Source organism: Sturnira hondurensis, unplaced genomic scaffold (assembly GCF_014824575.4).
Source record: "Sturnira hondurensis isolate 20B ecotype Veracruz unplaced genomic scaffold, ASM1482457v3 Scaffold0014302, whole genome shotgun sequence".
Lineage (NCBI taxonomy): Eukaryota > Metazoa > Chordata > Mammalia > Chiroptera > Phyllostomidae > Sturnira > Sturnira hondurensis.
Genome location: NW_028086933.1, coordinates 9,188,586 through 9,200,697, shown reverse-complemented (window position 1 = coordinate 9,200,697; position 12,112 = coordinate 9,188,586).

The window sequence follows — 12,112 nt, the reverse complement described above, 5'->3', positions numbered from 1 at the left end:
AAAAAATTTCTAATCCATTGGATACTTGCTTTGAGAGAACTGTTTTTGGTATCTGGTGAATAAATGGAGAAAGAAAGGTTTTGATGAGAGGTGATTACAACCAACTTTATAAATCATTGACTGGTATGTGTCTGGGCCAATGATCACCATTAATTGGAAGCAGTCAGTAAACTCAATTTTAGCTACTTTATTAATAAAAAGAAGAAAAGACAGCAACAAATTGTTTGATTTTGTAACTAAAACTTGTTCTCCTTGTACTTTCCTGAGCTTTTACATCAGAATCCTGTTAGCTTACCACAGCACGGTATGAGATAGTAATTTGTTATTTCATTAGCAAAAATCTTAAACCAGACAGTAAACTAAGGCCATAAACTACTGAACAAGACACAGATTTTAAGGACAATAGCTTCTAATGAAGAACACAGATGAGAAAATAAATATTCAATATGCAGTATAACAAGACCTACATTGAAAATGTAAATATAGGATATACTCATGTAGAGACACATAAGTGGTTGTCAATGACAAAAAATTGCATGATAGTTGATTCTATTCAAATATCATGTAATTTTTCAAAAAGAGTCAATATGTTTATATACATTCACCTTATGTCTGAAGAATATGGAACACACAATGGTCCTTAATTGCCCAATATTAGAAAAATAATTTCCATTAGAGTTCAGAAAAAAATTCAGGACTTTTTAGTCCATCTAGTGTGCTATCCATTAGCAATACTGCCTCTCTGGACACCTCATTTTTGAAGCAGTATTATTTGAAACTGAAAATATTGAGATTAATTATTCTCACTCATTTCCTCTTATTAATGTTTTATTTTCATAATATTAATATCTATTCAAAAACATTTAAAGAAACAAATAGAAAAATTAATCAAATGGATGACTTACAAAGAATGAATACTTTCATGTAAGATTCGTATAATTGTCTGTTGTCCATGGATATACGCATGCTAATGGAAGCTGTTTGGGGTGCATATTTGACAATTTGTTCTGTCCTTTGTAAGCATAAGAAGAAATATGACTCTGTGCCTACCAAAACAACTATAATATTATGGTATTTAAATGTACTTTGGCACATTTCATGACATTATGATTTACAAGATGAAAGGATATTATTGTACGTTCTAAAATATAATTCACTAGAGTTTTAGTGGAAAAATATTTGTTCTCCCAATCTGTGTTGCTGTAAGTAGGTGGCTCATTATTGTGACAAGTCTGTCTATGAGAGCTCCCTGCAGATTCGGGAGGCCCAGGTTAATAATGACTAGAAAAATAAATTGACCACTCGGAATTCAGTGCTCGGCAGCCAAAGTGGCGTATCACAGCACATTCTTATTTCAAACTGGCATTCAGGAAAATAGGTACTGAATTTCATGAATTTACTTAGCTAAATAGGCATAATCTCCTTCCCTACAGAATTAATCCCCAGGTTAGGTGTGGGCCCAAGTCAGAAATGTCTAATAAATGTCATTTCAGTCTTTGTTACTAGAGAAGGCTGATTTTATCCAAAACACAAGATTACTGTGATTAAGACTTGGGATCTTGAATCACAAATCAGTGTTTAAATTATACTTTTGCCAGTCACTAGGCTGTTGAACTTGAGTAAGTTATAGAAATATTCTGTACTTCTGGCCAAGATGGAGGTGAAGGTAGATATACTTTGCCTCCTTACACAACCAAAAGAAGGACAACAAATTTAAACATTAAAAACAGCCAGAACTGCCAGAAAATTGAACTATGTGGAAGTCTGACAACCAAACTAAAGAATAAACATTCATCCAGACTGGTAGAAGAGGCAGAGACAGGCAGCCAGGGAGGAGAGGACACAGCAAGGTGGTAGGTGGAGGACTGAGGGAGGGGCAGCTGGTGGACTGGGCAGTCCCACATTTGCATGTAGATAAACTGGGAAGAACAACTAGGGAGTGAGACAGACTACACAACCCAGGGTTTCGTCCCAGGAAAATAAAGCCTCAAAACCTCTGGCTATGAAAATCTGTGGGGGTTGTGTTGGCAAGAGAACTCCCAGACTCACAGGAGAGTTCTATGGAGAAACTCACAGGGTCCTAGAATATACACAAATCCACCCACCTGGGAATCAGCACCGGAAGGGCCCAATTTGCATGTGGGTAGTCAGGGAAGTGACTGAAAACTGTCTGAGATACTAACCCGGGGGAAACTGTTTCCTCTCTGACCCCTCCCCCACATACAGCACCACAGCACAGCAATCTGGGATGCCCTCGTTGGCAAATACCTAAGGCTCCACCCCTTACGACAGAAGCACTGAGACGAAGAAATATGGCCCAAATGAAAGAACAGATCAAAGCTCCAGAAAAATATGCAACTAAATGATGAAGAGATGGCCAGTCTATCACATTCAGAGTTCACAACACTGGTAATCAGGATGCCCACAGAAATGGTTGAGTATGGTCATAAAAAAGAGGAAAAAGTCAAGGCTATAAAAAGTAAAGTAAAGGAAAATGCACAGGGAACCAACACTGAAGGGAAAGAAACTGGGGCTCAAATCAATGATTTGAAGCAGAAGGAAGAAATAAACATTCAACTAGAACAAGAGAAAGAAACAAGAATTCAAAAAAATGAGGAGAATCTTAGGAACCTCCAGGACAACTTTAAATGTTTCAACACCCAAATCATAGGGGTACCAGAAGAGAAGAGGTAGAGTAAATAATTGAAAACTTATTTGAAAAAATAATGAAGGAAAACTTCCCCAATCTGGTGAAGGAAGTAGACTTCTAGGAAGTCCAGGAAGCTCAGAGAGTCCCAAAGAAGTTGGACCCAAGGAAGCACACACCAAAGTACATCATAATTGCATTACCTGAGATTAAAGATAAGGAGAGAATCTTAAAAGCAGCAAGAGAAAAGGACATGGTTACCTACAAAGGTAACTACAAAGGAGTTCCCATCAGACTGTCAGCTGGTTTCTCAAAAGAGACCCTGCAGGCAAGAAAGGGCTGGAAAGAAGTATTCCAAGTCATGAAATGAAAGGACCTACATCCAATATTGCTCTATCCAGCAAAGCTATCACTTAGAATGGAAGGGAAGATAAAGTCCTTCCCAGATAAGATCAAGTGAAAGCAATTCATCATCACTAAGCCCTTATTATATGAAATGTTCAAGGGAATTATCTAAGAATAAGAAAAGGACCAAAACTATGAATATTAAAATGACAACAAACACAATTACCAACAATTGAACCTAAAAACAAAAACAAAAACAAAGCAAAGAAGTAGGACAGGAACAGAATCACAGAAATGGAGATCACATGAAGGGTGATCAGCAAGAAAGGGGAGTGGGGAGGATGGGGGGAAAGGTACAGGGAATAAGAAGCATAAATGGTAGGTACAAAATAGACAGGGGGAGGTTAAGAATAGTATAGGAAATGGAGAAGCCAAAGAACTTAAATGTACTATCCATGGGCATGAACTGAGAGGCGGGGGGTAGAATGCTGCTGGGAGGTGGGGTGAAAGGTAGAGGGGAAAAGAGGAGAAAAATAATGGGACAACTATAATAGCATAACCAATAAAATATACTTTAAAAATAATTTTAAAAGAAATATTCCAATTTGACTATTTTAGGTACTGTGATATTGTCCTTCTGTGACTGCCTTATTCCACTTAGCATTGTGTCCTCCAGGGTCATTTATTTTGTTACAAAAGGCAGGATTTCCTTCCTTTTTAGGGCTTAATAATATCCATTCTATTTATTTTTGACATTTTATTTATCAATTCATCTATGTAAGCAGAGAATAGAAAAGGAGACTCCATGGGTTGAAAGAGAGAGAAATAAGGAGTTCTTGTTCATTTTCTCTAAAGTTTCAGTTACATAAGATTAATAAGTCTAGATATTGTTATACATAATAGTATCTATAGTTATCAATATGTATTGTGATCTTTAAAATTTATGAATAGGGTAGAGTCCTTGCTAAGTGTTCTTACCCCTAGAAAGGAGGTTCACAGAAATGCTTTTGGAGATGATGAATATGCCTGGTATCTTGATTATAATGATGGTTCTATATGTATATGCATATGTCCAAACTCATCATATTGTATGTATTAAATATATTCAGTCTTTGTGTATCAACTACACTTCAATATATCTGTTCAAAAATAATTGTTCTAAGTCTTGGTTTTATTCATCAAACATGATTAGTATTAATGCCTTCCTCATCAGGTTGTTTTGAAGTTTCATGCATTAATTAGGTCATTTAACAAATATTGAGTGAGCAACTTATCTGTACCAGGACTCTTCTGGGCAACAGTTGAGCTTTATTGAAAATGAGTTTTGGTGATATCAAATAAATATATTAAAACTATGTGTTATACTGCAACATCTGCTTGGAAGGAAATAAGAGACGGAATAAGCAAGAGAATGATAAGCAAGAGAAGCCATTTTATATAGGGCAATCTTAGTAAGCTCTTTTTTTAAAATTTTTTATTTATTTATCTTTTTCAGAAGGGAAAGTAAGGGGAGAGGAAGAGAAACATCAATGTATGGTTGCTTCTCGTGCATCCCCTGCTGGGAACTGGCCCCTGCCGGGAACTGGCCTGCAACCCAGGTATGTGCCCTGACTGGGAATCCAACCACGATCCTCTGGTTCACAGGCCGGCGCTCAATCCACTGAGCTACACCGCCAGGGCTTAGTAAGCTCTTTGAGCTGTGAGGACTTAGGTAAAGCCAGATATATGGAAAGCTAGGTAGAACAATTAAAACCATAACTCAGAATAAAGTAATCCATAGTAAATAAAAGACTTAGAACATTCATGAACTTGAGAAGAGAACGTGATAACAAAATGTACAATGGCTATAGTCCGTTGTGCATCACCTGGGCTGCAATGTTGCCACCGTGGCATGCCATGGCCAAAGCAGGAAAAGAGAAAAATTGAATAGGGATAGAATGTTACATGCTTTGGCCTGGAAAAGGAGGTGCGATGTAGGGGAGCACATTAAATATTAGCAAGCAGTAGCATTCTCTGCTACGTAATCCATGTGACACCCCCTGTTTATCTAGGTTCATCTCCCCTTATTTCTCATCTTGCAGTATATCCTTATTTACACCCATCTTGTACCATGTCCCTGTACACCATGAAATTCCACACCCATTTTGTTCACTCTATTGTATTTCAAGCCTTTCATTAATGAGCCACTCATATACACAGATATTTCTAAAAACACCATCTCCTCCAGAAAGTTTCCTCTGACATTCACAGCCAAATTGAATTATGACCTTTTGTGTTCCATTAACATATCTTTATCATAACACCTACTACATTTATGAAATTTCTTAACGTGTGTCCAATTGTCTTATAAATCTTTTATTCTGAGCAAAGAATATTATATTTATTTGATTATTGGCATATGCTTATTACCTATAATTTTATTTAGAAAGAAGACTAGATTTTATGACAATCTTAAGAGCTAATCTTGCAATTACTTAGTGGAAACTAAATGTACCAGTTTAGAATCATTCTTGCCTTCTGAAAGACACTCCATTGAACAGAGATTAGGAGTATGGTCTCTGTAGTCAGACTGCTATGCTAACTCCATCATAGAACTGTGTGCATTTAAGCAAGTCACTCAATCTCTATGTCTTAATTGCTTTATCAGTAAAATTGGAATAAAGATAAAACTTATGTCTTAAAAAATTGACTNTCATAACATCTACTACATTTATGAAATTTCTTAATGTGTGTCCAATTGTCTTATAAATCTTTTATTCTGAGCAAAGAATATTATATTTATTTGATTATTGGCATATGCTTATTACCTATAATTTTATTTAGAAAGAAAACTAGATTTTATGACAATCTTAAGAGCTAATCTTGCAATTACTTAGTGGAAACTAAATGTACCAGTTTAGAATCATTCTTGCCTTCTGAAAGACACTCCATTGAACAGAGATTAGGAGTATGGTCTCTGTAGTCAGACTGCTATGCTAACTCCATCATAGAACTGTGTGCATTTAAGCAAGTCACTCAATCTCTATGTCTTAATTGCTTCATCAGTAAAATTGGAATAAAGATAAAACTTATGTCTTAAAAAATTGACTTTATGGATTAAATTGATTTAATCTAAAGTATGGTTAGTACAATGCAGGGGTTATAAACAACCAATAATTATATGTTAGCTAAAACATATAATTATATGTTTTACATATAATTATTTACATATATAATTATATATGTTTATATAATACATATATACCATACGTGTTATATAATACATATTATATAATTATATATATAATATGTGTGTTTATATAATTGTAAACAAACAATTATACATTAGCTAAAATTATTAGAAACTGTCAATATCCAAGATGTTTAATAGACAAATGTTTGAAAGTAGCCATTTAAAATAATTTTAAAGGCATCAGAAGAATACCGGTGAAATCAAAGGAAAATGAGACACCATTTTTGAACAACCAGGAAAAAATTTTTAAATGTGAGATATGACTTTCATGTGGAAAATCAGAATAGTTTGGATCATATTGGTAGATAAATAAAACACACACATGTGTGTACATACAGTGCAATTGTATCAAAGCAAAATGCACATAATATTGTTGTGTCTGGAGTGTAGTAAATACTCTATGTTATTTTTATTTTAAATAATAAACAATAAGTACTATATTAGTTATCTTTAGTATTTTTAACCTACTTATTTGAACATTTGTTTATTTTTAGACAGGAGTGGTAAGAAGAAAAATTCTGAGAACTCCTCAGTTAAAATTACAGGGGGCCTAAGAGTGGGAGAGAGACAACTGAAATAATCAGCTGTGGGCCGAAACTAACAAAAGACTGTTGACATTGGTAAATATTTGTTGAAACTTCGAATCACCTTCCTGGCCACTGTCTGAAAAACAGCCAACCACCAATCTTCCTTGTGTATAAACTTTCCAGACTATTACCCACAACCAATCAGGAAGTAAATATTTCTCCTTACTGACAATTCACCTATTCTAGAACTGCCCACCGGGCCCCACTGTACCTTGTCCTGCCCCATTATCTACAGCCAAGGTAAATTCTTGCAAAACCATTTTCACCCCCACACTCACTAGGTAAAAGAGGTCTGTCAGCTCCAGGGCAGCAGACACATTCCTCTTCTCCATCCAGCCCTGTTACTGGTGGATGAGAATGTACATTCCAGGACCTTGTCCTTTCTCTGGTTAGCGTACAGCTCAAAAAACCTTTCCTTTCAGAAAAGCTTTCAACATAGAAGTTTTTGTGTTTAAACAGTAAATAGACATGTTATTGACTATATTTGAAAAAAAACCTCTTTAAATAAAAGCAACATAAATAAAATAACTTCTTAAAATAACAAAAGCTTCCAGAATCAAGTTTTAAAAGTCTTTGAATTGTATTCTCTGACGGCATCATTCTAGAAGGATTGGCATCTGTGGATGACAGTTCTCTAGTTTTTACTACAACGTTGAGAATGTGCTTTCAGTTCTTAAGGAAAGGACTGTGATCTCAGGCCTGCTGTGATAGGATTTAGAGTATTTTGAAAAGAAACAATTTTTATTCCTTTGTCTTCCAAAGTGAAACACAGGACTATAAAATCTACAGGGACATTTTGTCATAAAATCTCACTCATCCGATAATATTCTATCATAATTACTATGAGAGGTGTCGACACAGACAAGACTGAAGCAGAGAATTGAGATGGAAATTCCTCAAGGAGATGAACTAGAGGGAGAACCTTGCTCAGGAATCAAGTTAGTTTAGGAAGAAATGAGTTCTATAAACAGCAGGTGCATATGCTAATAGAATGACTCTGTGTTTTAATTAAGCATCATTTCCTCGCAGAGTAATTACATATGTTGTTTACTCAACGTTTTAAGTTCATTAACACATCTCTAATTTTTTTCTTCCCATTCTACAAATTAAAAGTTTCATTTTTATTGATAAAAGTGGTGACAGTTTTCTTTTAACTTGTTTTCATTATGACATTTGTTCTCATTACAAAAGAACTATATAATAGATATAGTTCAGCTTACGGCAAATTTATGCTCATTCCAAAGCAGTCAATACAGGGATTGAAGTAAACATGCCTACAGTCATACACACACGGTGTTGTCTGAGTTTATAAAATATAATGGGGCATTTCATTGTAAAGAATTATGCCTCAAAGTCTGCATCAGAGAAGTATATTTTGAGACATTTCAAATTCATATCAACAATCGTAAGCTCTGATTGGTATTACATGGAGGAGTGAAGTGAAGTTTTATGAATTATTACTTACAGTTGGTGCTTACATTTTAAAATAAATAATAGTCAACTGAATTTAAACTTTACACATGAATATGCCCAGGATACTATCACTTATATACCTTATGGAAGAGTCTCTACCTAAAAGTGCCTGCCAGGTCACGGTGTGAACTCTGAAAGTCCTTTGGCTCCTGTATACCTTCGCTTTAGTGCTTCTGACTGAGCCTTCTATGCAACTCAGTGACATCACAGAAGCAATTGCAGTGTGCTCATGTTACACCACAGGAACCTTAAGGAAAGAAAAGTGTTTGTAAACAAAATTAGGAGATTAAAGGTGGTCTGCATTTTTTGCATACCCACATCAATTGCATTAACAGCTCAGAAATACTTAGCAGTTCCTATCTTGGGAGAAATGTTTGGCAACAGCGGACCATGGGTGTTTTTGTTGACAAACATAACCCTTTAAAATTCCTAGCTAGTTTTTGTTACACAGAGGTTGTCAAAAGACACTGTTCAAAAGACACTGCATTAAAATACACATATAGATATTTAGTCCAGACTCAGTTAAAAGTAAAACCTGTCAGTTATGGCAGGTTTCCACAACTGAATGAAAATTCTCTCCCTGGCTACTCAAGGAATGTGTTCAAATCACACTTTGAAAGATAGTGTGGACTCAAAAGTGGACAAATACTGAACCTGCCAAGCTCAAGGGAGTCCTGCATGGTGGTTCACACAAACTCGGAGATACAGAGATCAAACTGATGGGTTCCAATAGGAGGGACGTTGGAGGGGTGAGTAAAAAGGGATTAAAAAATATCAATTAGCACTGACTGGTGTGGCTCAGTGGATTGAGCGTCAGCCCGTAAACCAAAGCGTTGCTGGTTTGATTCCCAGTCAGGGCACATGCCTGGTTTGCAGGCCAAGTTCCCCATAGGGGGCGTGCGAGAGGCAACCACACATTGATGTTTCTGTCCCTCTCTTTCTCCCTTCCTTCCCTTCTGTCTAAAAATAAATAAAAATCTTAAAAAGTAAATTAGCCACTACAAAATGTACTGGGAATCGAGGATCTGCCTGGCCCTGCATGGATATGTGGGAGGTGCCTCGAATGCTCGACTATGACCATGAGTGCTGACCTGCGAACTTCCATTTTTCGAAAAGACAGTACTTCTGACTGGCATGTTCTGAAACTCACCTGATTGGGCAAAGGGAGGCAGGACTGTGTGTTTGTGGGTATTTTAAAGACAGTGGGACTTGATAGGCAGAATTTCAGCATTATTCTTAATCTGTATGACTTTTAAATAAACAATTCCTTCCCTTTTCACCAAACTCTGGCCTTAGGAGTTACAGTTCTTGGTGGCCAGCAATTGGACCACACAGCTGTTCCAGAACAGCATACGCTGGGGTCCTGTAGCAAGATGGGTACTGAACCTACCAGGGGCATCACTCATAAGTTACATAAATGTCTAACCAATATGCTGTACAACTATAACATAATACTGTCAACTAGTTAAACACTTAAAACTTTTACATGCAATTTGATGAAAAAACACTTTAGCCATATAAACATTATAAGAGAAAATTTTACAGAAACTTAATTTATAATTGCTTTTTGACACTCTGGATTGTTCTGAACAAGAAGGTTGCAATTAAGAGTTCTGTGGAATAATTCTAGCATTTAAAAAGTCTGCTTTTTAAAAGGGCAACATTGGTAGATATACCTAAATTACTGTGACTCTATAAGCTTTAGTAAGGTTCTGAGTCTCTATGAAAATAAAAATCTGGAGCTATTTCGTGGACTCTGTATTTAATTTTGGGGAATCCCCAAGATTTCCTCCCCCTGGTGTAAGTGCCTTGTATAACCTCCCTTGGATGTGGGCAGGACTGTGAATATGATGGATTTCGCTCCTGTGATTAGGTCACATTATATGACAAAGCTGAAATGGTGTGCTAACATAATTAAAATTTCAAACCAGTTGGCTTTAAGTTAACCAATGTGTGATTATCCAGGGTGGACTTAACCTAAGATGAGTCCTGGGAATGGACTGGATCATTCCTGAAAAGAGAGATGGAAAACCCGAGAAATTTACCTGCTAGTCTTGAAAGCAAATTGCCACACTGAAGTAAAGTACTAAGAGCAAGCTCCAGTATATCAGTGCAGCCCTTAAATAACAAAGAGCAAAAGAATGGATACCTCAGCCCTACAGATGGAAGGAAGCATTTCATCAGCTAAAAGTAAGTTTACTTTAATTACACCGTCTTTTGTTCACATTATCTGATTCACTTGACAATGACAATAATTTACATGCAGAGAGGCTCTCTCCAAACTGACTTGATAAATGTCCCCCAGAGATAAAACTTGCTGCCTTCTGTTAATTTGTGTTACCAGTATCATCTCTATAATATAATAGATTAATAAAACAACTAAGAATTTGAATATAATTTTTACATAAATTGAGAAGCATGATATAATATTCCACTTAGAGCTGAAAATTTAAATTAGGAAAATATAAATTAGGAGCTTAAATTAGGAAAATAGTCTCTTGATACTGAGATTGGAAAATGCAATGTATAATTTGCCACTTTATTCAGAGAAAAGCAATACAATAAAGGCGAATTGGATAAAATACAGTTTTACTCTAATTCTTTTGACTATAGACATATATGTTAGCATTTATAGTTAATAATTATTTATAATAAAAATAATTGTTAATATATTTTCAAACAACTCAAGGAATCTGAGAGACTTCAATAAATGCAGAAATGTATCCAGCAATCCTTAGGAAGTCCCAAAAGAATACAGTTCGAAAGAGGTAAGCACTGAAACCTAGTCAGCCTCCATCTACAATTCATTTGGGGGCTAATAAAAAGCATAATTTAGAAATCTGTATGTGTATACATTACCTTGTTATATTTTTCTATCTACTGTTAAATTTCATTCAGTCATGTCATATTTATTTGGAAATCCTGTTATGCACAGTATTCTGATAGACATTGAGATATTTCCAGTCATTCTGCAGAAGGGCTATTAAGCAATGAACTGGTTAAGGAACTAATAATTATTTATATGATTAAGGAGATAAAATAAAGGAATATGATGTAGAAGTGTAGACTATGATGCAGAATAGCATAGCACAAATAAGCACAGTAAAGTTGATCTATATATTGACTAAGGTGGTATGTTGGAAGAACTCACTTCTGTGTGTTTCCCGTTTACCCTCATACTAATACTACAATCACAAGACTCTGACACCAGATGTGTAGGTCCTTCTACACTAAGCAATTCTACAACACCAGCTGAGTTCTACAATTTAATTTAATTCTAACACTAACTGGATTAAACACAGAACCCACAGGTAAAGAACTCAGTCTCATGAACTTCAGTGCTGATGGCAAGTAGTGGGTCCTCAGGTAACTCACAATCCTACAATATGGGGAATATGGAAAGATTATTTCTAGAGTACCAAATACTATAAAACATAGAATGAAATTATTTTTGGTAGCAATACACGATTAAATCAACATTTTATTATACAGAAACTAATCTCTGGTTACTAAAATATATAACAAGGTCAGCAGAAAACAATGTGAGCCCTGAATACATTTTACTAAAAACTCCTGGAATTCTCAAAGAAAGTTGCTAAACCTATGAACTGTGTTTTATTTTAATCAACTTGGTAATATCATTAAACTAGTTCACCAAAGTAGGCTGCATATTCGGAGTGAATGAAAGAGCTTTTTGTTGGTATCAAAAATGTATATAAACCATCAAATCTAACAAAGACCTCCATGGAGCGCTTAAGTTTTATACTGTTTGTAAATTAAGTAATTAGTTTGCCACATTTACTCTTCTAAGACTTTATGCAGAGACTT